Raw genomic sequence first — 25628 nt, 5'->3', positions numbered from 1 at the left:
CAACACGATATTGTAAAGCATTATCCTCCAATTAAAAATAAATTTAAAAAGCATTTAATCCAGTTACATTTAAAGTAATTATTGATATGTATATTCCTATTTCCATTTTCTTAATTGTTTGGGGTTGATTTTGTAGATCTTTTTCTTCTCTTGTATTTCTTGACTATATAAGTCCAAGAAATCAACTGATAGTTAAATATTCATATTAAAGGAGGGCAGGTTGTCCACAGACCTTTGAGGGATCCGGTGACCAGGCTCTGAGATGACTCATCCAGGAGCCACACCAGAACTGGTCCAGCAGAAACTGGTCTATTACTTCTGACACAGACACCACAGCTTACATCCCACGGACGGGATACTTGACTTGCCTCAGAACCGCTGTCACCCTTGCCTCAGGCAATCAGGTGGCTGCTTCCATGACTGTCATTGTCAATAGCACATATACTGTGGTCCTCCTCTCACCATGCGGTAGCTTCTGTTTGGAAGCCTGAGTAGGTGCATCTGACTGGAAGAGCCCAGGTTATGTGCTGTCTCTGCTATAAAGGTGGCTGGGAAAGTATCAGGCATTTTCACACTGGGCTGTGCTTCATAAGACAGAAAATTCCATAAGTATGAGAAAGGAGTTCAGATGAGAAGGGAGTTCAGATGTTCAACCTAACAGAGATGGCTTTCTTGAGCATCAGGAATCTCACCATGGAAATGAGTGGACTACATCACTGACTGGATGGACATGAGTCTGAGTGAACTCCAGGAGTTGGTGATGGACAGGGAGGCCTGGCGTGCTGCGATTCATGGTGTCGCAAAGAGTCGGACACGACTGAGAGACTGATCTGATCTGATCTGATCTGATATACAGCAAAAATCAAATTCCACTCAGGAAAATTGAATGAGGAAGAATTTAGACTCTGTTTATATGGTAAGGTGTGGAACCATGCCCCATGAAATCTGTGCCACATCCTTTTTTAACAGCACTTACAAGTATCTGAAATCTTGTACTTTCTCCTGATTTTTTCAGCAGTCTCCTTGACTACAATGGTAGTTCCATGAAAGCAGGGATCTGATCCACCTGTTCACCACTGTATCTCTGGAAATCTCAGTTATGCCTAGATCATTAAACATTTATTGAAAGAAAGTGGACTGAGGGCCCAATGAGTAAAAATTTGTATCAAAGAAGTAGAGTTTCAAGAAAGAGTAGTCATATGTCAAGTGCCACAAGATAGTCCCATAAGGTTAGGACTGACAGATTGACTAATAACATGTGGATTTGTTAATTTTAAGTAGTCATCAGTATCTCAATCAAGAGCAATTTCAGAGGAGTGGTGGCCAGAAACCAAAAAGCAATGGGTTGAGGGGGAAAAAAAGATAGCATAGGAGAGAGCTGAAATAATTTTCTTCTAGTGTATAGAAACAATGGGGAAATTGTATTATTACTCATCAACTTCAATATTTTCAGTTTCTATTTCCTAGAATTAAACCATGGAAAAGGCAATGGCACCCCACTCCAGTACTCTTGCCTGGAAAATCCCAAGGATGGAGGAGCCTGGTGGGCTGCAGTCCATGGGGTCGCTAAGAGTCGGACACGACTGAGCGACTTCACTTCCACTTTCATGCATTGGAGAAGGAAATGGCAACCCGCTCCAATGTTCTTGCCTGGAGAATCCCAGAGACAGGGGAGCCTGGTGGGCTGCCGTCTATGGGATCACAGAGTCGGACATGACTGTAGTGACTTAGCAGCAGCAGCAGCAGAATTAAACCAAAGGCCATATTGGCTGCAAGCTGCAAGAAAAGGAAAGAGCATGAATCTGGAAGGGTGATAGACATGTGCTTGAATCAAAACTATCAACTTCTAGGCAAGACCAATGCCTAAGCAAGTTTACCTCTTCAGTTTTGTTTCCTTGTCTGTAAAAATGGAGATAATCTTTTTATAAGTGTAAAATTAGTGTGATGTGAAGACAGCAGATATAGCAAAATATTTGCTCTGCTTCTTTCTTCCTCCAGGCTTATCTAGTCCTTCACCAGATTCTCAAGCTGTCAAATACCCCAGCTCTTCCTGCACATTGAAAAGGACTGTTGGGACATCTGTCCAGCTGACACTGACCACCCCTTTGTATCCTAACATCCGAGAGATTGAATGGAATTGGAAACCTGAGAATGATGAGAAAACACAGCTTCTAGTGTCCTGGAAGCCTCAGACCCCTAATCCTGACTGGTATGAACTTGAAGAAATATACAAGCACAGACTCGACCTAACAGAGATGGCTTTCTTGAGCATCAGGAATCTCACCATGGAAATGAGTGGACTATATACAGCAAAAATCAAATTCAACTCAGGAAAATCGAATGAGGAAGAATTTAGACTCTGTTTATATGGTAAGGTGTGGGACCATGCCCCAAGCATGCATTTCAACAACCACTTTATTTAAAGTAAGTTAGCCTAAACTCAGGGTATTTTTCTTTTAAGTCATTTCTTTTTTAAGAAATTTTTACATCTCTTCTGATGCCCTAAAGGTAAAACTAAATTTTAAAAATTACATCTTAGGAAAAACTAGCTACAATTTCTTTTTGTTTGTTTAAAAGTATTTATTTAGAACAAGAACAAAAAATCGCTTAAGCTTTATCACCTTCCAGTTAATCCACCTCTAGCAGAACCAAGGTAAGTCCTGACCACCTGACCTCCCCTCCCTGGCTTGACCCTTATCCGAACTCCGCCCGCCCCCCACCCCCCACTCTAGGGACCTACACACAGCTGGTGGAGGGAAGGTACAGGATACAGGATGGGGTCTAATGCTACATATCTCATGAGAAACAACCAATGAAAGTTTTAACAGAGTGATCACTTGAGAGGCTCCCCAGGAGTGTGAAAGTGTGAAAGTAAAAGTGTTAATCACTCAGTTGTGACTCTTTGGGACCCCATGGGCTCTAGCCCACGAGGCCCCTCTCTCCATGGAGTTCTCTAGGCAAGAATGCTACAGTGGGTACCATAGAGGCCCACTCTAGAGTATACAAAAAAAAAAAAAAAAAACTTTTAATTGTAAAATACTGCAAAAATTGATTATTAGAAATATACAGTTGTATCAGAAATGTCTTTATTGGTTGCTTCAAAAACTGATTAAAAAAATTTTTTTTAATTGGAGGCTAATTACTTTACAAATTGTAGTGGCTTTGCCATACATTGACATGAATCTGCCATGGGTGTACATGTATTCCCCATTCTGAACCCCCCTCCCACCTCCCTCCCCATCCCATCCCTCTGGGTCATCCCAGTGCACCAGCCCCGAGCACTCTGTATCATGCGTCGAACCTGGACTGGCGATTCGTTTCACATATGATAATACACATGTTTCAATGCCATTCTCCCAATCATCCCACCCTCACCCTTTCCCACAGAGTCCAAACACTGTTCTATACATCTGTGTCTGTTTCACTGTCTCGCATACAGGGTTATCATTACCATCTTTCTAAATTCCATATATATGCGTTAGTATACTGTGTTGGTGGTTTTCTTTCTGGTCTACTTCACTCTGTATAATAGGCTCCAGTTTCATCCACCTCAGTAGAACTGATTCAAATGTACTCTTTTTAATGGCTGAGTAATATTCCATTGTGTATATGTACCACAGCTTTCCTATCCATTCATCTGCTGATGGACATCTAGGTTGCTTCCATGTCCTGGCTATTATAAACAGGGCTGTGATGAACATTGGAGTACACGTGTCTCTTTCAATTCTGGTTGTGTATACCCAGTAGTCGGATTGCTGGGTTATATGGCAGTTCTATTTATGTTTTTTAAGAAATCTCCCCACTGTTCTCCATAGTGGCTGTCCTAGTTTGCATTCCCACCAACAGTGTAAGAGGATTCCCTTTTCTCCATGTCCTCTCCAGCATTTATTCTTGCCATTCTGACTGGTGTGAAATGGTACCTCATTGTGGTTTTGATTTGCATTTCTCTGATAATGAGAGATGTTGAGCATCTTTTCATGTGTTTGTTAGCCATCTGTATGTCTTCTTTGGAGAAATGTCTGTTTAGTTCTTTAGCCCATTTTTTGATTGGGTCATTTATTTTCCTGGAATTGAGCTGCAGGAGTTGCTTGTATATTTTTGAGATTAATTCTTTGTCAGTTGCTTCATTTCAGGAGACCTGGGTTCTATCACTGGGTTGGGAAGTTCCCTGGAGAAGGAAAAGGCAACCCACTCCAGTACTCTTGCCTAGAAAATCCCATGGACGGAGGAGCCTGGTGTCCATGAGGTCGCGAAGAGTCAGACACAACTGAGCGACTTCACTTTCACTTTCATTTGCTATTATTGTCTCCCATTCTGAAGGCTGTCTTTTCACCTTGCTTATAGTTTCTTTTGTTGTGCAAAAGGTTTTAAGTTTAATTAGGTCCGATTTGTTTATTTTTGCTTTTATTTCCAATATTCTGGGAGGTGGGTCATAGAGGATCCTGCTGTGATTTATGCTAGAGAGTGTTTTCCCTATCTTTTCCTCTAGGAGTTTTATAGTTTCTGGTCTTATGTTTAGATCTTTAATCCATTTTGAGTTTATTTTTGTGTATGGTGTTAGAAAATGTTCTAGTTTCATTCTTTTACAAGTGGTTGACCAGTTTTCTCAGCACCACTTGTTAGAGAGATTGTCTTTTCTCCATTGTATATTCTTGCCTCCTTTGTCAAAGATAAGGTGTCCATAGGTGTGTGTATTTATCTCTGGGCTTTCTATTTTGTTCCATTGATCTATATTTCTGTCTTTGTGCCAGTACCATACTGTCTTGATGACTGTGGCTTTGTAGTAGAGCCTGAAGTCAGGCAAGTTGATTCCTCCAGTTCCATTCTTCTTTCTCAAGATTGCTTTGGCTATTTGAGGTTTTTTGTATTTCCATACAAATTGTGAAATTATTTGTTCTAGTTCTGTGAAAAATACCATTGGTAGCTTGATAGGGATTGCATTGAATCTATAGATTGCTTTGGGTAGTATACTCATTTTCACTATATTGATTCTTCCAATCCATGAACATGGTGTATTTCTCCATCTATTAGTGTCCTCTTTGATTTCTTTCATCAGTGTTTTATAGTTTTCTATATATAGGTATTTTGTTTCTTTAGGTAGATATATTCCTAAGTATTTTATTCTTTCCGTTGCAATGGTGAATGGAATTGTTTCCTTAATTTCTCTTTCTGTTTTCTCATTATTAGTGTATAGAATGCAAGGGATTTCTGTGTGTTGATTTTATATCTTTCAACTTTACTATATTCATTGATTCAGATCAGATCAGATCAGATCAGTCACTCAGTTGTGTCCGACTCTTTGCGACCCCATGAATTGCAGCATACCAGGCCTCCTTTTCCATCACCAACTCCCGGAGTTCACTCAGACTCACGTCCATCGAGTCAGTGATGCCATCCAGCCATCTCATCCTCTGTCGTCCCCTTCTCCTCCTGCCCCCAATCCCTCCCGGCATCAAAGTCTTTTCCAATGAGTCAAGTCTTCACACGAGGTGGCCAAAGTACTGGAGTTTCAGCTTTAGCATCATTCCTTCCAAAGAACACCCAGGGCTGATCTCCTTCAGAATGGACTGGTTGGATCTCCTTGCAGTCCAAAGGACTCTCAAGAGTCTTGCCAACACCACAGTTCAAAAGCATCAATTTTTCTGGTGGAGTCTTTAGGGTGTTCTATGTAGAGGATCATGTCATCTGCAAACAGTGAGAGTTTTACTTCTTCTTTTCCAATTTGGATTCCTTTTATTTCTTTTTCTGCTCTGATTGCTGTGGCCAAAACTTCCACCACATGTTGAATAGTAGTGGTGAGAGTGGGCACCCTTGTCTTCTTCCTGACTTCAGGGGAAATGCTTTCAATTTTTCACCATTGAGGATAATGTTTGCTGTGGGTTTGTCTTATATAGCTTTTATTATGTTGAGGTATGTTCCTTCTATTCCTGCTTTCTGGAGGGTTTTCATCATAAGTGGATGTTGAATTTTGTCAAAGGCTTTCTCTGCATCTATTGAAATAATCATACAGTTTTCATCTTTCAAGTTGTTAATGTGGTGCATTACGTTGATTGATTTATGGATATTGAAGAATCCTTGCATCCCTGGGGTAAAGCCCATTTGGTCATGATGTATGATCTTTTTTAATATGTTGTTGGATTCTGATTACTAGAATTTTGTTAAGGATTTTTGCATCTATGTTCGTCAGTGATATTGACCTGCAGTTTTCTTTTTTTGTGGCATCTTTGTCAGGTTTTGGTATTAGGGTGATGGTGGCCTCATAGAATGAGTTTGTAAGTTTACCTTCCTCTGCAATTTTCTGGAAGAGTTTGAGTAGGATAGGTGTTAGCTCTTCTATAAGTTTTTTGTAGAATTCAGCTGTGAAGCCATCTGGACCTGGGCTTTTGTTGGCTGGAAGATTTCTGATTATAGTTTCAATTTCTGTGCTTGTGATGGGTCTGTTAAGATTTTCTATTTCTTCCTGGTTCAGTTTTGGAAAGTTGTACTTTTCTAAGAATTTGTCCATTTCTTCCAAGTTGTCCATTTTATTGGCCTATAGTTGCTGATAGTGGTCTCTTATGATCCTTTGTATTTCTGTGTTGTCTGTTATGATCTCTCCATTTCCATTTCTTTCTTTCTTTTTAATTTATTTATTTTAATTAGAGGCTAATTACTTTATAATATTGTATTGGTTTTGCCCCATTTCCATTTCTAATTTTGTTGATTTGATTTTTCTCCCTTTGTTTTTTGATAAGTCTGGCTAATGGTTTGTCAATTCTATTTATCTTCTCAAAGAACCAGCTTTTGGCTTTGTTGATTTTTGCTATGGTCTCTTTTGTTTCTTTTGCATTTATTTCTCCCCTAATTTTTAAGATTTCTTTCCTTCTACTAACCCTGGGGTTCTTCATTTCTTTCTTTTCTGGTTGCTTTAGGTGTAAAGTTAGGTTATTTATTTGACCTTTTTCTCGTTTCTTGAGGTATGCCTGTATTGCTATGAACCTGCCCTTTAGCACTGCTTTTACAGTGTCCCATAGGTTTTGGGTTGTTGTGCTTTCATTTTCATTCATTTCTATTTACATTTTGATTTCTTCTGTGATTTGTTGGTTATTCAGCAGCATGTTGTTCAGCCTCCATATGTTGGAATTTTTAATAGTTTTTCTCCTGTAATTGACATCTAACCTTACTGCATTGTGGTCAGAAAAGATGCTTGGAATGATTTCAATTTTTTTGAATTTACCAAGGCTAGATTTATGGCCCATGATGTAATCTATCCTGAAGAAGGTTCCATGTGCACTTGAGAAAAAGGTGAAATTCATTGTTTTGGGGTGAAATGTCCTATAGATATCAATTAGGTCTAACTGGTCCATTGTATCATTTAAAGTTTGTGTTTCCTTGTTAATTTTCTGTTTAGTTGATCTATCCATAGGTGTGAGTAGGGTTATTGTGTTATTGTTAATTTCCCCTTTCATATTTGTTAGCATTTGTCTTACATATTGCGGTGCTCCTATGTTGGGTACATATATATTTATAATTGTTATATCTTCTTCTTGGATTGATCCTTTGATCATTATGTAGTGTCCTTCTTTTCTCTTTTCATACCCTTTATTTTAAAGTCTATTTTATCTGATAAGAGTATTGCTACTCCTGCTTTCTTTTGGTCTCTATTTGCATGGAGTACCTTTCTCCAGCCCTTCACTTTCAGTCTGTATGTGACCCTTGTTTCAAGGTAGGTCTCTTGTAGACAGAATATATAGGGGTCTTGTTTTTGTATCCATTCAGCCAGTCTTTGTCTTTTGGTTGGGGCATTCAACCCATTTACATTTAAGGTAATTATTGATAAGTATGATCCCATTGCCATTTACTTTATTGTTTTGGGTTCGAATTTATACACCCTTTTTGTGTTTCCTGTCTAGAGAAGATCCTGTAGCATTTGTTGGAGAGCTGGTTTGGTGGTGCTCAATTCTCTCAGCTTTTGCTTGTCTGTAAAGCTTTTGATTTCTCCTGCATATTTGAATGAGATCCTTGCTGGGTACAGTAATCTGGGCTGCAGGTTATTTTCTTTCATCACTTTAAGTATGTCCTGCCACTCCCTTCTGGTCTGAAGAGTTTCTATTGAAAGATCAGCTGTTATCCTTATTGGAATCCCCTGTGTGTTATTTGTTGTTTTTCCCTTGCTGCTTTTAATATTTGTTCTTTGTGTTTGATCTTTGTTGATTTGATTAATATATGTCTTGGAGTGTTTCTCCTTGGGTTTATCCTGTTTGGGACTCTCTGGGTTTCTTGGACTTAGGTGGCTATTTTCTTCCCCATTTTAGGGAAGTTTTCAACTATTATCTCCTCAAGTATTTTCTCATGGTCTTTCTTTTTGTCTTCTTCTTCTGAGACTCCTATAATTAGAATGTTGGGGCATTTAATATTGTCCCAGAGGTCTCTGAAGTTGTCCTCATTTCTTTTAATTCATTTTTATTTTTTCCTCTCTGCTTCATTTATTTATACCATTCTATCTTCTATCTGATTTATCCTATCCTCTGCCTCCGTTATTCTACTGTTGGTTCCCTCCAGAGTGTTTTTGATCTCATTTATTGCATTATTCATTATATATTGACTCTCTTTTTTATTTCTTCTAGGTGCTTGTTAAACATTTCTTGCATCTTCTCAATCCTTTTCTCCAAGCTATTTTTCTGTAACTCCATTTTGTTTTCAAGATTTTGGATCATTTTCACTATCATTATTCGGAATTCTTTATCAGGTAGATTCCCTATCTCTTCCTCTTTTGTTTGGTTTGGTGGGCATTTATCCTGTTCCTTTACCTGCTGAGTATTTCTCTGCCTTTTCATGTTGTTTATATTGCTATGTTTGTGGTGGCCTTTCCGTATTCTGGCAGTTTGTGATTCCTCTTTATTGTGGAGGTTCCTCTCTGTGGGTGGGATTGGATGGATGGCTTGTCAAGGTTTCCTGGCTATAGAAGCTTGTGTGGGTGTTCTTGTAGGTCGAGCTGGATTTCTTCTCTCTGTTCCTGAGAATTCCCAGTGGTTGGGACTCTGTGCTTTCATTGTCAAAGGTGCTAAGAACACAGGTTAAATCCCTGCTTGGTGAAAAAGATCCCGCAAGCTGCCAAAAAGAAAAAAAAAAAAAAAAACTGTTCCTGAAAACAAAATATTACTCCATGCTTTGGGGAAAGTTGATTTAAAATTTCTTAAGTGACAAAAATATGTTGGCAAAACTGAAACAACAGAACTTGGTGGAAAAAAACACCAAGTAGGAGTTTTGATCACGTAAAATGCTTTTAAACTAGTTGATCTGAAGTCCAGTTAGAGAGATTTCAGAACAAAGCTTTGTCCTAGATGCAAGTTGGAGATACCAGAGAAGACCCAACACCTGCTCCCTGGAGCTCCCAGGCTAGTAAGGAGTCCAAGTACAGTACAGGAGGTACTGTACCTCCTGGGCAGACAGTACAATGGAGAAATACAGGAAAGAGTGAGAAGAAGGTCCAGATAAGGAGTATCTAACCTGCCAGAGCAATCTCCCATCGGTCGTCTTTGCCTCCATCCTCCACCACCTCTGCTTGGATTATCACATCAGCCTCCTGACTGGCTTCTCTTCTGCTTTCCAAATCAACCTCCATGCAGCTGATATTTTGATCTTCTTTGAAATGTAGTGCTCTTCCTGTTGTTTACCTGTTTAACACCAAACAGTCCCCATTCCCATTCTGCACAGAATAAATGGCACTCAGAAAAAGAAGTGCAACTCTGCACAGGATCTGGTCCCTGGCTGCCTCTTCAGCCTTGCTTTCCAACACTTTCCTCCATGTGCCATGCTCTGAATTTTCCACCCTTCTCCTTGCCACCTGGTCCTTTCCTTCTTGACATACACTGGTGGCTTTCCCGGGTTTTCATCTCATGTTTTCATCTCAAAAACATTCCCTGCACACCTCACCTAGTGGGAGCCGGGGAGGAGTGGGGGATTGGAAATCTTATGAGAAGAGGCTAGGTTGACTGGGTTGATTATCCAAGCTGGGTTTTTCTGTTGATAGGAGATGGAGAGCATATTAGCTGCTCCCTGGCCTCCAGCTTCTGATTCCTGAATTTGTCTTTCTCTCCTCCTTGACTGATAAATTCCTGGCATAGCTTTCTCAGTGACATCATACCAATAGAGTTTCATCCTATCTCTTTTAGCATCAAGAAATGGAAGCCTACTTAAATTAGTCGATAAGAGTGTTTTTGTGATAAAAATGCTTAGATCTCTAGGAGCAAGATCAGTAAAGGAGTTCCTCTGGCCCTCATGCTCACAGGAACTGAAAAACTGACAGGAGCTCGCTTCTGTATTCAGGAACCACGTACTCTTTCATCTTCTTTTTCAGTGTCTCTCTCTCTCTCTCCTCCTTTCCTATCAGCTTTCTTCTCCTGGGCCTCTCCAAGTGGTTGGGAGTGTGGCTTTGTGCAGCTATGCATCCCACTCAACCAGAGAGCAAAGGGAGTTTCCTGGCTCACTTCACATGGGAAATTCTAGGGAGAGGCTCTTACTAGTTGGGCTAGGTTCTCAAGATTACCCCTAGATGGGTCACTGACCAGGGAAATAACATATTCTGATTGTCAAGGCCTGGAGCTTGTGCTGGCATGTGTAACCAGGGTCAGAATGCTTTGACTAACAAGTCATATGAAAACCACAATGGTGGAGCAAAAGAAGAGTTGCTTGAAAAAGTAGAAGTGCTACTAGCTGGTTTCATTTTGTCTTACTTCCAACTTACCTGATAATTTACCAGCTCCCTTATTGAATTTTACAATAATACTTGCTTACTTACCATTGCTGTAGAACTAAGCACTCATCACAGCATGAGAGATCAACCATCAGTTAATGCCAGTGTTCTAGCCTTGTTTCTAGCCAAACACATTGTTCTTCAAGTACAGCCTTTCTTTCTCGCTCTCTCTTACCTCATGGGCTTTCAGAATTGTTGTATCCTATAAAGGCTTTTCTCACCCCTGTTAAATGAGTATGCCCATTTTGAAGTCTGCAAGTTCTTTTTCCTAATTCTTTTATGACTCATATTTCTCTCTGCCTTGGACTAAAGTTATTTGTGTGTGGTGTGCTGTCCACGTGGGAGCAGGGGCCATGCCCTACTCTTCTTGCATCTGTCTGATGTTTTATAGAGGCCCCAGGAGGCATTAAAGAAGTATTCCTTTAAACAAATAGATTAAGGCAAATTTTTAAGGAAAATGATAGAAATGCACCTAATTTTTCTAAGATTTTTGTGTTATTCAATCTTGATTAATATTCCTTTGCCTATTAAAAAGAGCTTAACAAAAGTTCATAAAAACCACATGCCAAGTGAACACTTTAAATGCCTAAGAACATACTCTGCCTTAACACCTATCTATGCTTCATGACACTTTGTAATAGACATTCCATTTGATTTTACATTTAAATTGTTATCTGCTCATTAAATCAGATCTTTTAAAGTGATGTAAAAATATCATTTTTCCCAGATGCATGTTCAGTGAGTCTTGGGAAGAGCCCATAAATTTGTATTTTAAACAATTACCCCAGATCAACGGTTGGCAAACTATAGCCATTGGTAAATCTAGCCCAATCAGATCAGATCAGATCAGACGCTCAGTTGTGTCTGACTCTTTGCGACCGCATGAATCGCAGCACGCCAGGCCTCCCTGTCTATCAACAAAGCCCAATACCTGACTTTATAAATAAAGTTTTATTGGAACACAGCCACACACCCATTTGTTTAGATGTTGTATTTGGTTGCTTTCTCCCTATAATGGCAAAGTTGACTAGTTGTTTCAAGAGACCATCAGATCAGATCAGATCAGTCGCTCAGTCGTGTCCGACTCTTTGCGACCTCATGAATCGCAGCACGCCAGACCTCCCTGTCCATCACCAACTCCCAGAGTTTACTCAGACTCATGTCCATCGAGTCAGTGATGCCATCCAGCCATCCCATCCTCTGTCGTCCCCTTCTCCTCTTGCCCCCAATCCCTCCCAGCATCAGAGTCTTTTCCAATAAGTCAACTCTTCTCATGAGGTGGCCAAAGTATTGGAGTTTCAGCTTTAGTATCATTCCTTCCAAAGAAATCCCAGAGCTGATCTCCTTCAGAATGGACTGGTTGGATCTCCTTGTAGTCCAAGGGACTCTCAAGAGTCTTCTCCAACACCACAGTTCAAAAGCATCAATTCTTCGGCGCTCAGCCTTCTTCACAGTCCAACTCTCACATCCATACATGACCACAGCAAAAACCATAGCCTTGACTAGACGAAACTTTGTTGGCAAAGTAATGTCTCTACTTTTGAATATGCTATCTAGATTGGTCATAACTTTCCTTCCAAGGAGTAAGCGTCTTTTAATTTCATGGCTGCAGTCACCATCTGCAGTGAGGTTGGAGCCCAGAAAAATAAAGTCTGACACTGTTTCCCCATCTATTTCCCATAAAGTGATGGGACCGGATGCCATGATCTTCATTTTCTGAATGTTGAGCTTTAAGCCAACTTTTTCACTCTCCACTTTCACTTTCATCAAGAGGCTTTTTAGTTCCTCTTCACTTTCTGCCATAAGGGTGGTGTCATCTGCATATCTGAGGTTATTGATATTTCTCCCAGCAATCTTGATTCCAGTTTGTGTTTCTTCCAGTCCAGCATTTCTCATGATGTACTCTGCATATAAGTTAAATAAACAGGGTCATAATATACAGCCTTGACGTACTCCTTTTCATATTTGGAACCAGTCTGTTGTTCCATGATTAGTACTAACTGTTGCTTCCTGACCTGCATACAGATTTCTCAAGAGGCAGATCAGGTGGTCTGGTATTCCCATCTCTTTCAGAATTATCCACAGTTTCTTGTGATCCACACAGTCAAAGGCTTTGGCATAGTCAATAAAGCAGAAATAGATGTTTTTCTGGAACTCTCTTGCCTTTTCCATGATCCAGCAGATGTTGGCAATTTGATCCTTGGTTCCTCTGCCTTTTCTAAAACCAGCTTGAACATGTGGAAGTTCACGGTTCACATATTGCTGAAGCCTGGCTTGGAGAATTTTGAGCATTACTTTACTAGTGTGTGAGATGAGTGCAATTGTGCGGTAGTGTGAGCATTCTTTGGCATTGCCTTTCTTTGGGATTGGAATGAAAACTGACCTTTTCCAGTCCTGTGGCCACTGCCAAGTTTTCCACATTTGCTGGTATATTGAGTGCAGCACTTTCACAACATCATCTTTCAGGATTTGAAATAGCTCAACTGAAATTCCATCACCTCCACTAGCTTTGTTCGTAGTGATGTTTTCTAAGGCCCACTTGACTTCACATTCCAGGATGTCTGGCTCTAGGTGAGTGATCACACCATCGTGATTATCTGGGTCTGAGGATCTTTTTTGTACAGTTCTTCTGTGTATTCTTACCACCTCTTCTTAATATCTTCTGCTTCTGTTAGGTCCATATCATTTCTGTCCTTTATCGAGCCCATCTTTGCATGAAATGTACCTTTGGTATCTCTGATTTTCTTGAAGAGCTCTCTAGTCTTTCCCATTTTGTTGTTTTCCTCTATTTCTTTGCATTGATCGCTGAGGAAGGCTTTCTTATCTCTTCTTGCTATTCTTTGGAACTCTGCATTCAGATATTTATATCTTTGCTTTTCTCCTTTGCTTTTTGCTTCTCTTCTTTTCACAGCTATTTGTAAGGCCTCCCCAGACAGCCATTTTGCTTTTTTGCAAGAGACCATATAGCCTATGAAACCTAAAATATTTACTGTCCAGTCTTTTACCCTTTGCTTACCCCTGCCCTAGATGACTCCACTGACAGCTAATCCATGTAACTTTATAGGGTTATTATGAGGCTAGATGAGCTCACGTGAAGCCTTTGGAACTAAGTCTAGAAATACATACCTGCCCAGTAAATGTTAGGTGTTGTGTTCTCTTTTCATCTGCTAATGGCATAAACTGTGTTAGTAAATTTCCTAATTATACTGTCTTTGCATTCCTATAATAAATCCAACTTGATCATAGTGTATTGTGTGATCATATTTGCTAATATTTAATTTAGGAATTTTAAATTATCTGTTTGAAACTGACATTAATCCGTGAATTTGTGTGTTTTGTCTTGTTTTGGTTTTGGTATTCTTGTCTGATGTGAGCGTTAAACTGTACTTTCAGAATGACCCGGAGGTTTATTTTGCCATTTCAAGCTCTGAGACAAAGTATATAATGCAAGAGTTTTCTTTCTTTGGTCATTTGGTCACACTCACCCCTGAAACCAAATACTCTTCATGACCTTTATAAGGACAGATCTTTGGCCGTGTTTCTAAGACAATGGGTGTATTCAGGTTTGCTGCTGCTTCTTAATAAGATTTTGATCATTAACACTTTCTTAGAAAAGCATTATTTCGCTTATATTTTAAAATCTATTGATATTTAGTTGTACACAGTGTTTCCTTATAATTTTTCATCTTCTCTTATCTCTAGTGGTAATAGTGTTAGTCTGTCAGTTGTGTCTGATTCTTTGCGACTCATGGACTGTAGCCCACCAATCTCCTCTGTCAATGGAATTCTCCAGGCAAGAATACTGCAGTGGGTAGCCATTCCCATCTCCAGGGGATCTTCCTGATCCAGGGATCAAACCTGCATTTTCTGCATTGCAGGCAGATTCTTTACCATTTGAGCCACCAGGGAAGCCCTTCTCTTATCTGTAGTTATGCCCAATTCTCATTCTATGTGACATTTACTTATAACTTTAAGTGTTTGGTTAGCAGTATTTATTCTTTTGATTGATCTCTTTTTTAAATGGCTTTGATTTAGCTGATCAAATCTTTTTATTGTTATCTATGCATGTAAGTTAGTTATATATTTGACTTCAATTAGCATTAAGCTTGATTTTTAAAGGCTTGAGAAAATGGGGGTTTACTTTTCTCATATAACCAGAAGTCAAGAGGTAACTTTCTCTGGCATCCATGTGTCTGTTCATCATTGACCCCTGAGGTGGAAGCTCACTCTATTTTTCTGTTCTGCCATCATTGGCACATGGGTTTTGTTCTCGTGCTTGTTGCTTTGAAACAGGATGGCTGTTTATCTAGGTATCATTCTAGAAAAAAAAAAAAATAATAGCAAAAAAAGAAAAACAGGGGGAATAATCTTTCTTGTGTTGAAGCTTTCTCTTTTCAGGAGTGAAGATTTTTCCTCTCATGCAGCAAATTGCCCCTACTTCACTGCTCAGAACAAGTGCAAGTATAAGAAAGACTGAAATGGAGAATTTTGCTTTCTAGATTCTTCAATAGACAAAGTCAAGGACAGTGAGGAAAGAGGGACTGAGCATAGAGTGAGTTACCTACCAGATTGGCCACCTGGCCATTAACATCTGTGTTTACCTATGTTACATCCTGTCCTCTCATCCATTTATATCTGCCATAGTAAAACCATCTATTGTAGTATTAGTGGATTTGATTTATGCATTTCCAAATCATGTTGCTAGGTACATAGTAATCTAAAATATCTCTGGCCTGCTTAATGTTTTTCATCTCAGATGAAAGCAGTCTATAGTGACTGTTGCCACACTGACAATCATTTGGTTGACATTTTCCTCATTTATTATTTTTCATCTGTCTTTTTGATCTTTCTGTATCATTAATATAAATAACACACAGCTGGTTTTACCTAATTTGGGTCTTGGTTTTTTAATAGGGGGCTATAATGCATTCAGATGTATTTTAATTTTTTACATGTATGGACCTACTCCAGACATCTTATTTAATGTTTCTTATCAGTTTTTTCTTGCCTTTTGTTTTATTAATACAGTTTTCTTTTATCCAAACTTCTCTAGCAGTTTGGAAATTATACAAAATTGTACTTTTATTTCACTGGCTACTAAACTTACATTTTTACTTTAACATTTGAAGATAATCAATATTTTTTAATTCTCTAAACAAAACAAGACTGTAAACATGTCTTTACAGTGTATTTTAAGTGTTTCTCATGTTTCATTTATTGTATATACAATAATATATATGGTTACCATATATTGACATATCATGTATCTACTTATAATTATATAATTATTAGATTGTTGCTGTTGTTCAGTCACTAAGTCATATCCAACTCTTTGTGACTCCATGTACTGCAGCACTCCAGGCATCCATGATAATTTAGCTGTCTAGACATAACTGAGCATGGAAGGTTAAGCTGTCAGTGGACTGGGAATCAGAACTTCCTAGGCCAGGTAGAGTAGGTTCCTTCCCCAGGCCTACAGTTAGAGATCTCATGCAGATGTATCACATGCTGAGAAAGGTGATGCATTCAGATTGGCCTCCAGTCCTGAAGCTCAGCTTCTCTCTTGTCCCCTCTCACCCCAGATCCCATCCCACACCCCCAGATCCAGATTCTTTCATCATCTAACACATCAGGCTGGTGCAACATCAGTCTAGAATGTGAGATCCCAGGAAACGCAGGGAACCTGACAGTGACCTGGCTAAGCCAGGGCCTCCCCAGGCACCTGGAGCAGAGAGGGATACTCCCCAACTCCAGGAACCTAAGCCTGAGCCTGCCTATCAGCCACATCAACAGTCACCTCACCTGCTTGATTAGCAACCCTGCAGAAGAGAAGAATGCAACCTTACACCTGGAAGACATCTGTCCCTGGAGGGGTGAGTGTGATCAGCTAGAAAGGTGATGAAAATGAGCCAGCAGAGACTAGGGGAGGGCAAGGCTGGTAAGTCTCAAATAAAATGGGGAGTACTGAGGAACATTTTAAGGCAGTGTATGTGAATGCAACCAAAACATCCCCACCTCAGTGAATGACCACAGCCTCATTACAGTCTTGAAACCTACAAATCCAGAAACTGGACCAATTACAGAGACTAATGCTTCACCCTGAACATAAATGTGAGACTGGCATGTGTGCACTCCCTTTCAATATCAATGAGCCTGGGAGGCTGAATTAGACATCAGATCCGAGCAGAGGAGGAGAAAGATCTGAGGAGTAAAGACTAAGGAACTCAGGGCACCCTGCCCCCAACCATGGAATACTCCTGTCACCCAGACTCTGGCCCTTACCCTGGGTGGGCGTGACTCTCATAGCACATTCAGGCTGATAGATGCCCAATCTTTGCTGCATTCCAGACTTGTCCTTTCAAAGGATGGTTACCACCTCTGAGTACATAAACCACAGTTCAACCCTCCTGTAAGCAGTGTGAGAACCTGTGGTCACTACAACCCATTACTATACTTTCCCCATCAGCCTAGAGCAACACCTTGGTTACATAAAAGGATTAAGTGGGGTGGGTTATGGGGTGTGAACCCTTACAAAAGAGCCTCAGACTGTGGCATTGTAAAATGCCTAGGGAAAGAAGTCCCCTACTTTCCCTAGGAATATAAAGCAGGAACAACTGATGTTAAAAAGGAGGTGTAATTACTATTTCAGTTGCCCTATCCCACCAATGCCCTCCTGACCCCTACTTGCTTACATGGGGCTCTTGTCTGAATGGTCTCTTTCATCTCGTTTCCTCATTCACTCAGATTTCAAACCTCACAACTGAGTGCCTACTGGGTGCTGATGATGGGGGGAAAGGCTCGGTGAAAAATAAGATAAATCCCTGTCCTCAAGGAACTTACAGTGCAGTGGGGGCTTCACCACACTCTGGCTGTGAGACTTGAACAGGTTACTTAATTTTTATAGCTTTTCCATAATATGGATAATAATTGTATCTACTTCACAAGGCTCTTGTGAGAATGAAAAGAAGTAATCTGCAAAGAGATATCAGCACAGTATCAGATATCAGTAATATCAAATATCAGATATCAGTTATATGTGTGACACAGAACATATCAGTAATTATCAGAAGATAGTTCAAAGAAGGGGAAGAGTAAATTTCTAAATATAAAAACAGAAAACAGCAAAATTCTGTAAAGCAAGCATTCTTTAATTAAAAAATAAATTAATTTTTAAAAACCAGATGTTAAACAATAAAGTTGGAAAAAATACAAAGTATATGGTTTTGGTATGAAAGAAAGGAAGGAAGAGAGGAAGGGAGGGAAGGAGGGAGGAAAGAAGGAAAAGAAAGAGGGAGGGAGAAATGGAAAGAGGGAGGAAGGAAGGAATAAAAAGTTGAGCAACTGTTGCCTGAGTTGGGAAAGGCATCACTGATACAGGAACACTTGAGATGGGCCTTGAAGGATGAATAGGAGTTTTCTTGTGGGGTTATAGAAAAGACATCCCAAACAGAGAAAAGAACAAGTCTAAGGTCTATCCCAGTGTCCTTTATCCCTTCCTCCTCCTAGAATGTATTTTTCTTGTGGGAGTCTGAGAAAAGAGGCAGGTGAAGGGGATGAACAATGTCACACACAACTAATGGAAGCCTCTGAGGGTCCTGTTCAGAGATTGGACAGAAAGTCTGGTGATGAAACATTATAGTAATAGTGGTTAGCGTGTAGAGAGACTGGAAAGGAAGAAACTTGTCAGAGCTACACCAAGGATGTACACTCAAGATACAGGCTCTGAGCCAGGGGTGGGGGGGCCCACCTGCTCCCCATTGCCTACCCAACAGGCCTGACTGAGCAGATCTGACACCAGCTTTTGACTCCAGGTTCTCTTCAGAGAAAATGGCTTTGGCTTGGCATCCTTCTCATGGTCCTGATGGTGAGCCTAGGGGCCGGAGTGTGGATCTGGATGAGAAAGAAGATGCAGACCAGGAGAGGCAGGTGCTGGGTAGATCCTGAGGGGAGGGCTGGGGTGAGGGGGATCTGGAGGAAGGGCATGGATCAAGACCCCAGGGAGGAGGGCAGGGCAGTGGGCAGGTAGAGGCTCGTTGACCTCGTCCATGAATCATCTTGATAGAAGCCTGGGGTAAAGCAATGCTGGGGGTGGAAGCTACGTGCATGTCCAGAAAGGAAGAACAGGAGGGCAGGGACAAGACAGGAGTCTGGGACCTGATCCATGACCCAGAGAGCATTGACTGCTCTCACTCAAGGGCTTACAAGGATTCACCTTCAATTCCATTCATTCTCATTGAGCATCTGCTGTACATAGGTGGGTCCACTCTCCTGCCAGAGGCTTCAGGCTTGAAAGCTACTCCCCAGGCCCTTCCTACAGAGGAATCTACTAACCTTCAGACTGGTGTGACCAACAGCCTAGACTCTCCCTACGAAGAGATCAGCTTCCAGAGACATCTTAAGGTGGGTCCAAGGGAATCAAATCATACCAGGTCTGCTATGGGCTCAGAGGCAGTAAGTCTGGGGAAATCCAGAGTATTCTATTCCCTATCACATTCTGGGTCCAATCCTTGCTTTGGACAATATGGTTGCTGTGCTTGGCTACCCACAGCATGCTGGGAGCTGAGGTGCCAAGTTAGGAAACCACTAATGGGGAGCATACTCCACTCATATGTCCACAGCCTCATCACATCCTTTCCAATACCCAAGGAGGAGGGTTGGCAGAGAAGAAAAGTTCAAATGACCATGTGTCTCATAGACCCCATCACCTATATAAGACCCAAGGGAGTAAAAGGAGGGCACACTAGCAGGTCCAGGGTTGAAAGCAGACCTAAGGAGCTGAGGAGCGCCAGGAAAAGCTCATTTCCTCATCTTCCTCAAGTCTTTCCCTATCCTACCTACCTGGGATCCTACCAATAATACCACATCTTTAGGTACATGTTTTGATGCCCTCCCATCGGTGAGGTGTTCCTAGGAGGGCATCTCATGTTGGCTACTGACCCTTGGTTGGAAATTGGTACTACAGTCACAGATGGAATGATTTCACCAGCGGGGAAGAACTGAAGACAGCAATTACAGGAGGAAAAGAGGACATCTAAGGGACTTTCCAGAGCAATGATTCTCAAATAGAACTTGCATCAGGAACACCTGAAGGGCTTGGTAAAAATTAAGTTTTCTGGGCCCACTCCAGGAGTTTTTGATTCAGTAGGTCTAAGGCAGCCCTGAGACCTTGTATTTCTAACAAATTCCCAAGTGATACTGATCCCAAGTGATCCTGGTCCCACATTGAGAACCACTAGACTAAAAGGGTGAGCAGAAGAGAAGCAGGGTTGCCCAGGAGTACCCAATGGCCAGGTCCTCTCCTCTCTCATCCTTTGACTTCCCCAAAGAGGGGACAATGCTAGATGATTGAGTCACAAAGCATCAGGATCTAGTCCAGTCCCAGCAGGTTATAGTAGGGGAAAGTGAGACATAGAAGGAATACTTGGACTTATCAGAGAACTATGCAAACGAGGCAGAATAGGGATGTCTTCGTTCCCAGCCTAGTCTTCCACACACTGTCCCCAACTGCCTCAATGCCCTCCACATTGTGACTTCCCATGTCAGTCCCTCTGGGTTACATCCTTACCTAACCTGGGCCTCGGGGAACTTAGGAAATTGTTCTTTGTGACCCAAACCCTAATACCCCTGCAGAGAAGCACAGGAGGGGAACAATGAGTGACTTTGGCATAGAGAAACAGATGAGGCAACATCTGACCCAGACATGCAGCCCCATGCCGAAGCCCCTGACACCTCAGTTTCTGCCCTTGGGGAGCTCCCAGTCTGGTGGAGAAAATAAACTCCCTTCAAGGAGACAGGAAGCTAAGTGCAAAAAAGATGAGGGTGACATAAAGAAGAGTCTGGAGAAATGGATATGAGGCTCTGACACAGATTTCTTTTTCTTTTTTAATGAAGTATAGTTGACTTACAATGTTGGGTTAGTTTCTGGTGTACAGCAAAGTTATTCAGTTTTAGATAGATAGACATATACTTTTCCATATTCTCTTCCATTATGGTTTGTTACAGGGTATTGAACATAGTTCCCTATACTGTACAGTAGAACCTTGTTGTTTATCCCATCTATATATAGTATTTTATGTCTACTAATCCCAAACTCCTAATTTATCTCTCCTCACCCCCTCTTCCCCCTTAGTAACCATACATTTATTTTCTATGTTTGTGAGTCTGTTTTTGTTTCATAAAATGAGTTTGTGACACAGACTTCTTGATCAACTCTAGAAAATCACTTCCCTCCCTCTGCCTCAGTCTATTCTTTTATAAAATGAGGATTACAGTAATAATAGCTTACATTTACTTGACACTTTTAAGCTTTCCACAGCAACTTTGAGAGCAAAGTGATTTACAAATTAAAGTTCATCAAATATCTGTTGAGCACCTACTGTGTTCCCTGAATTCTTTTTAATCTGAGCTATGAAAGTCTACAAAGTAAGAAAAGTCCTTGGTCTCATAGAATATTCTAGGTTGAGGGGATGGAGAGTGACAAATCAATAAGCAAACCATCAAGTTCTGGGTGATGATAAGTGTTAGGAGAAAATAAAGCAGAAAAGAGAGGTGGGGTAGGTAGTGTCTGATTTTAACTAAGGCTGTCAGGGGAAAACTCACCAAGAAGAGAGACCCTGAAAGAAATGAGGGGGTGAGCAAAATGGAGGTCTTGGACTGGGGAGAGAGGTAGTATCTTGGGTAGAAGACAGAGCAAGTGCAAAGATCCTACAATGTTCAAGAGAGAGTCTGTGCTGAAGCTGTATTTGGGGGAGTTATCAGGCTTGAGAGCCAGAACTACCTGGTTGAAGACAAGAAGCTCATAAAGAGATGTAGCTTGACTGATCCTTCTACTTGATGCTTAGAAATTGATCAAGACCACTCCTAAACTCTGCTTGAATTGTAGAAAGACTTGGAGAAGGGCAACTGCCACACAGATAACCCTGAGTGTACTTTGGCCATCCATACTGTCTACGAGAAGATCCGGACAAGTCCAGAACCCCAGGGTGATGCTTAGACCATGATAAAACCAGAGCATGAGGGGGACCTTGGCAAGGTCTGCCCCATCCCTTTACCCCTTTACCCTTGGGCCCCCAAAGATCCCTCCTTAAGGTGGATCTGGGACTAGAGCCTAGGTCTTCCTGACCAATCTCACTGAGCTGCTTCCCCAAATTCCCACAAAATTTTTCTCACATCATAGATGGTAGGTGGTGGCACTGCCAGTTAAATAACCAAATATGAGAAGCAAAGCCTTCAGCCTTCAGCCACACTTTGGACCTGTGAACCTATTAACCCTATTAGGGTTTACTCATTGTCAGGCAAGACCTGCACAGGGATAGTAGGGGGAAAGAGATGATTTATCTGAATAGGGAGGAACCTGGGGCCCCTGAGAAGGATGGGCCTTGTGGGGAAGACCTTCAGGGTTTCACAGTCAGCTCACCACTATGAATAGTGAAAAGAATGCCCCTTGACTATTATAAAAAAGAGGCCTGTAGATACAAGATTCAAGGTCAGCTGTATTGTAGAGGGGAGTGGTGGAAAGAAAAGTAAACTGTTTTGTTTTGTTTTTTAGCTCTGTTATATACTAGAATTAATTATAGACACAGGAAATGTACTATCTAGGTTCTCAAAGTTCAATTCACATACTCTTATAGTTTCATTAAATTATACATGCTTGCACAAAAGTCAAAAGGCATATCTTATTGAAATACTAATTCTTCATCATTTTGTTGTTATTAAAAATAGGGTCTTGTTCCCCTGTGTATTCTAATTTTATTAAGATAACACATATGAACCATATATTAAGCCATGTTACTCAATGTCTCTACTGTTTGTAACAGTTTTTCATTTGATCCCTTTGAATTTAGGGAGAAATAAAAATGTTAACAAGTGATTATAACTTTTGCTTCCTTCTTTCCAATGTTTATGCTTCATTCCCTTTTCTTATCTAATTGAATTGGCTAATATTTCCAAAACCATGTTAAATAATCATGATGATAAAGAATATCATTATATTGTTCTTAACTCTGATATAAATGCTTCTATTATTTCTCCATTAAGCATGATGTTGTGTTTTGGGTAAGGCATATCTGCTGTATCATGTTAAGGAAGTATGTATTTAGTCTTATTTTATCTCACATATTAGAATTTTACCAAGAATAAAGTATTAAATTTTATTGTTTCCCACTTATCACCTGTGAAGATAGCATATAGTTTTCTTTTTTAATACTTAATAATAAATTAATATATGTCTTAGGATTGAACTATTTCAATATTAGATAAATCTCAGTTAATGTATATTATTTTTTAATGTGATAGTGTTTGACAATATCTTTAGGATTTTTGCATCTTTATTTATAAAAGAACTTCTCTTGTACTTTCTTTAGTGCTTTACTTGGTCAGTTTGGTATTTGTGTCATGCTTATTAGAGATCCCTTTATCCTCATTTTGTGTAATAATTTAAAATTTGCTTTATGGTTAAAAAAAGATTTTTTTTAAGAAAATGGTTCTCATTATTCAGTGTTAATTTAATTTTTATTATGTTATATGAAGATGTATAAATATGAAACTCTATATCAATGTCTTGTGCTTATATTTTTTATATTATAAACCAAAACAATGTATATAAAATAAATTAGAACCAAGCAGCAAAACAGTGGGGCAATGATTATTCAAACATATTCAGACTGAAACATACAACTTTAAGGTAACATGATGGGTGTTTTGGTTTTGCTGAAATTAAACCATTGGTTTGGTATTAAGAGGGAAAAAAAACTGCAGGCTCACATCAGGTTCTATATTTAATATTTTTTAAACTTTAATACAAAAAATGCTAATTCACATACATTTATTATACCAACACTTGATTAAAGTCTTTGTTTACCAGAACCTCATCTTAACCAAAACTCTGCCTAGTAACAAATGATAGACCTGCAAAATTGGTTTCTTCACCTGAAAAAAAAATATATTAGCATGGCATTATTGAAGTCTTCATTCAACACATATCTATTTACTTGCCACTGGAATCACAGGATAAGAATGTTCTTTATTGGGTATTTGCACCCATAATGGGTATTTACAACATTACTGCTAATGAACTTTTATGAATTTGTACCACAAAGATGAACCCCATAACTCTTCTCACAAGTCAGACATGTCCCTGACAGCTATCTAGCAGGAACTTTTGAATTTGATGTGCCTATTGGAGAGGTGCTGAGGGGAAGAAGGGAGCCAATTTGTCAAATGCCAATTTAGTGAATGATCAAGTCATCAACAAGTCATCAAAGTGATCAAATATATTCATTTACCAGAAACTTATTTTTTTAGCTATGTGTAAAACTTAAAGCAATTCATATTGGACAAAAAATGGTTTAACAGCTTTTGAAGATTTCTGTTATTTTAGCTGGCAGGTTTTCATTATTTCTTCCTAGGAGCACTTAAAGCAATGTTCCATGTCTCTCTACCCAGCTCCCTGCTGGAGACACAGAGAGAAGTCAGTTCGCAAGACAGCCTGAGAGGAGAGACTGGAGGGCAGAGAGATGAGACTGACAGGCAGAGGGACTGGCAGGCTGAGGCCAGGGAGGTGACTCTGAAGCCAGATCCCTGGGGTCTTTTCTCCCCAAAGTTCTCATGGGGTCTGGTAATCCATCTGATTCAAATAACAAATTTTTATTAACAATTAATAGAAACAAATATTTTATAAATGTATCAAATTCATCAACTTGTTCATCCTGTGATTTGCCCACTTAGAAAATGGATTTTTCTATAAACTATCTTTCAGCAAACTGGTTTTAGCTGAATTAACCTTTGGGCAAATGTACATGAGCCTTACAGCTTAATGGATAAGAAATTAAGCTTTGGGGCCCAGGTGCCTGCATCATATCCTCATACCACTTACCAGCTGCATACATATGCTTGAGCAAGGCTTTGACCTCCCAGTGCCCTCACGTCCTGAGCTGTGAGAGGGGCGTTGTCAGGCCTTCCCTCACAGCTGTCGGCAGTCACTGAGTTACCAGATGCACAGCACTTGGAGTGGGGCCAGCATTAATAGTAAGGATATTACTGTCACTCTGCCCCACCTCAGGACCTCCCACCTGTCTTCTCCATGTGAACCATCCACCAGGTGGTCTGTGCCATTATCTGGTCCCCCCCATGAAGATTCTTTAACACAAAAGCAAATGCAGCCCTGAAAATGCCTTTATTACAAGGTGGGCACCTGCAAGATCCAAATATATACATACTAATTATCAGATTATTAAACTCTCAGATTATTGTTGAAATGAAAGCAAGAAATATAAACATTCTAACAGGGCACTTGCAGCAGCCTGAGACTATAAAATGCACCAGTTTGAGAAATGCCATTCCAGGAGCAAGAGACCCAGATGGTAAAGGCAGCAGACACGGGGCAGTGGGGTGAGGGGACGGAAAGCCTGTGACCCACAAGGAGGCCACATCACAGCCGGCCCAGGCTGATGGGGAGGAGGGGAAAGGGAGCAGAACCACACAGGCACTCCTAGGGAAACAGGAAGACCCCACTCAGAGGAGACTGTTTCTCTGTGGTTTTCATAGAACTGAAGCAAGTGGAGCAGGCAGGTTCTCCAACTCCCATTGCCCAGAGCCCATGCTCTCCTCCCACCCTCACCAGGCAGCTGTGAGACCACACAAAGAACACAAGCCATTACATGTAGGTCTCTAACTCATGTCCTCAGACTTCAGGGTCCTGACAGAAGGCAGGGTCAAAGGAATGCAAACGCACAGGTTTGCCGAGTCAAACAGCAGAACAAACAGAAAGACTCCAATCAAAGATGAAAAAGCAGAAAACAAAACAAAACAAAAACCTAACAAGAGACCTACACAAATATTTGATCCTCCAAAATAAAGGAAAGAAACAACAGGTTGCAAAACAGATTGATGAAAC

General features: G+C 40.4%; 1 long non-coding RNA gene across 4 annotated transcripts in view; it reads left to right on the top strand.

Moving 5' to 3' along the window:
- LOC102403526 overlaps positions 1-22610 on the top strand; it is a 56518-nt gene extending 33908 nt beyond the window's left edge. The window contains exons 2-6 of one of the 4 annotated variants that reach the window (XR_003109907.2): positions 1999-2370; positions 16318-16608; positions 18547-18657; positions 18990-19135; positions 21618-22610. This is a non-coding gene — a long non-coding RNA (CD48 antigen). Of the gene's footprint in view, positions 1-1998; positions 2371-16317; positions 16609-18546; positions 18662-18989; positions 19136-19605 lie in introns of all 4 variants that reach the window. The other 3 variants (XR_003109908.2, XR_003109910.2, XR_003109909.2) reach the window with 3 other exon arrangements.
- The last annotated feature ends 3018 nt before the right edge of the window (positions 22611-25628 follow it).

This window comes from Bubalus bubalis, chromosome 6 (assembly GCF_019923935.1).
Source record: "Bubalus bubalis isolate 160015118507 breed Murrah chromosome 6, NDDB_SH_1, whole genome shotgun sequence".
Classification (NCBI taxonomy): Eukaryota; Metazoa; Chordata; class Mammalia; order Artiodactyla; family Bovidae; genus Bubalus; species Bubalus bubalis.
Note: the sequence above shows the minus strand (reverse complement) of the source record. Positions and strands in the feature narration are given on the sequence as shown.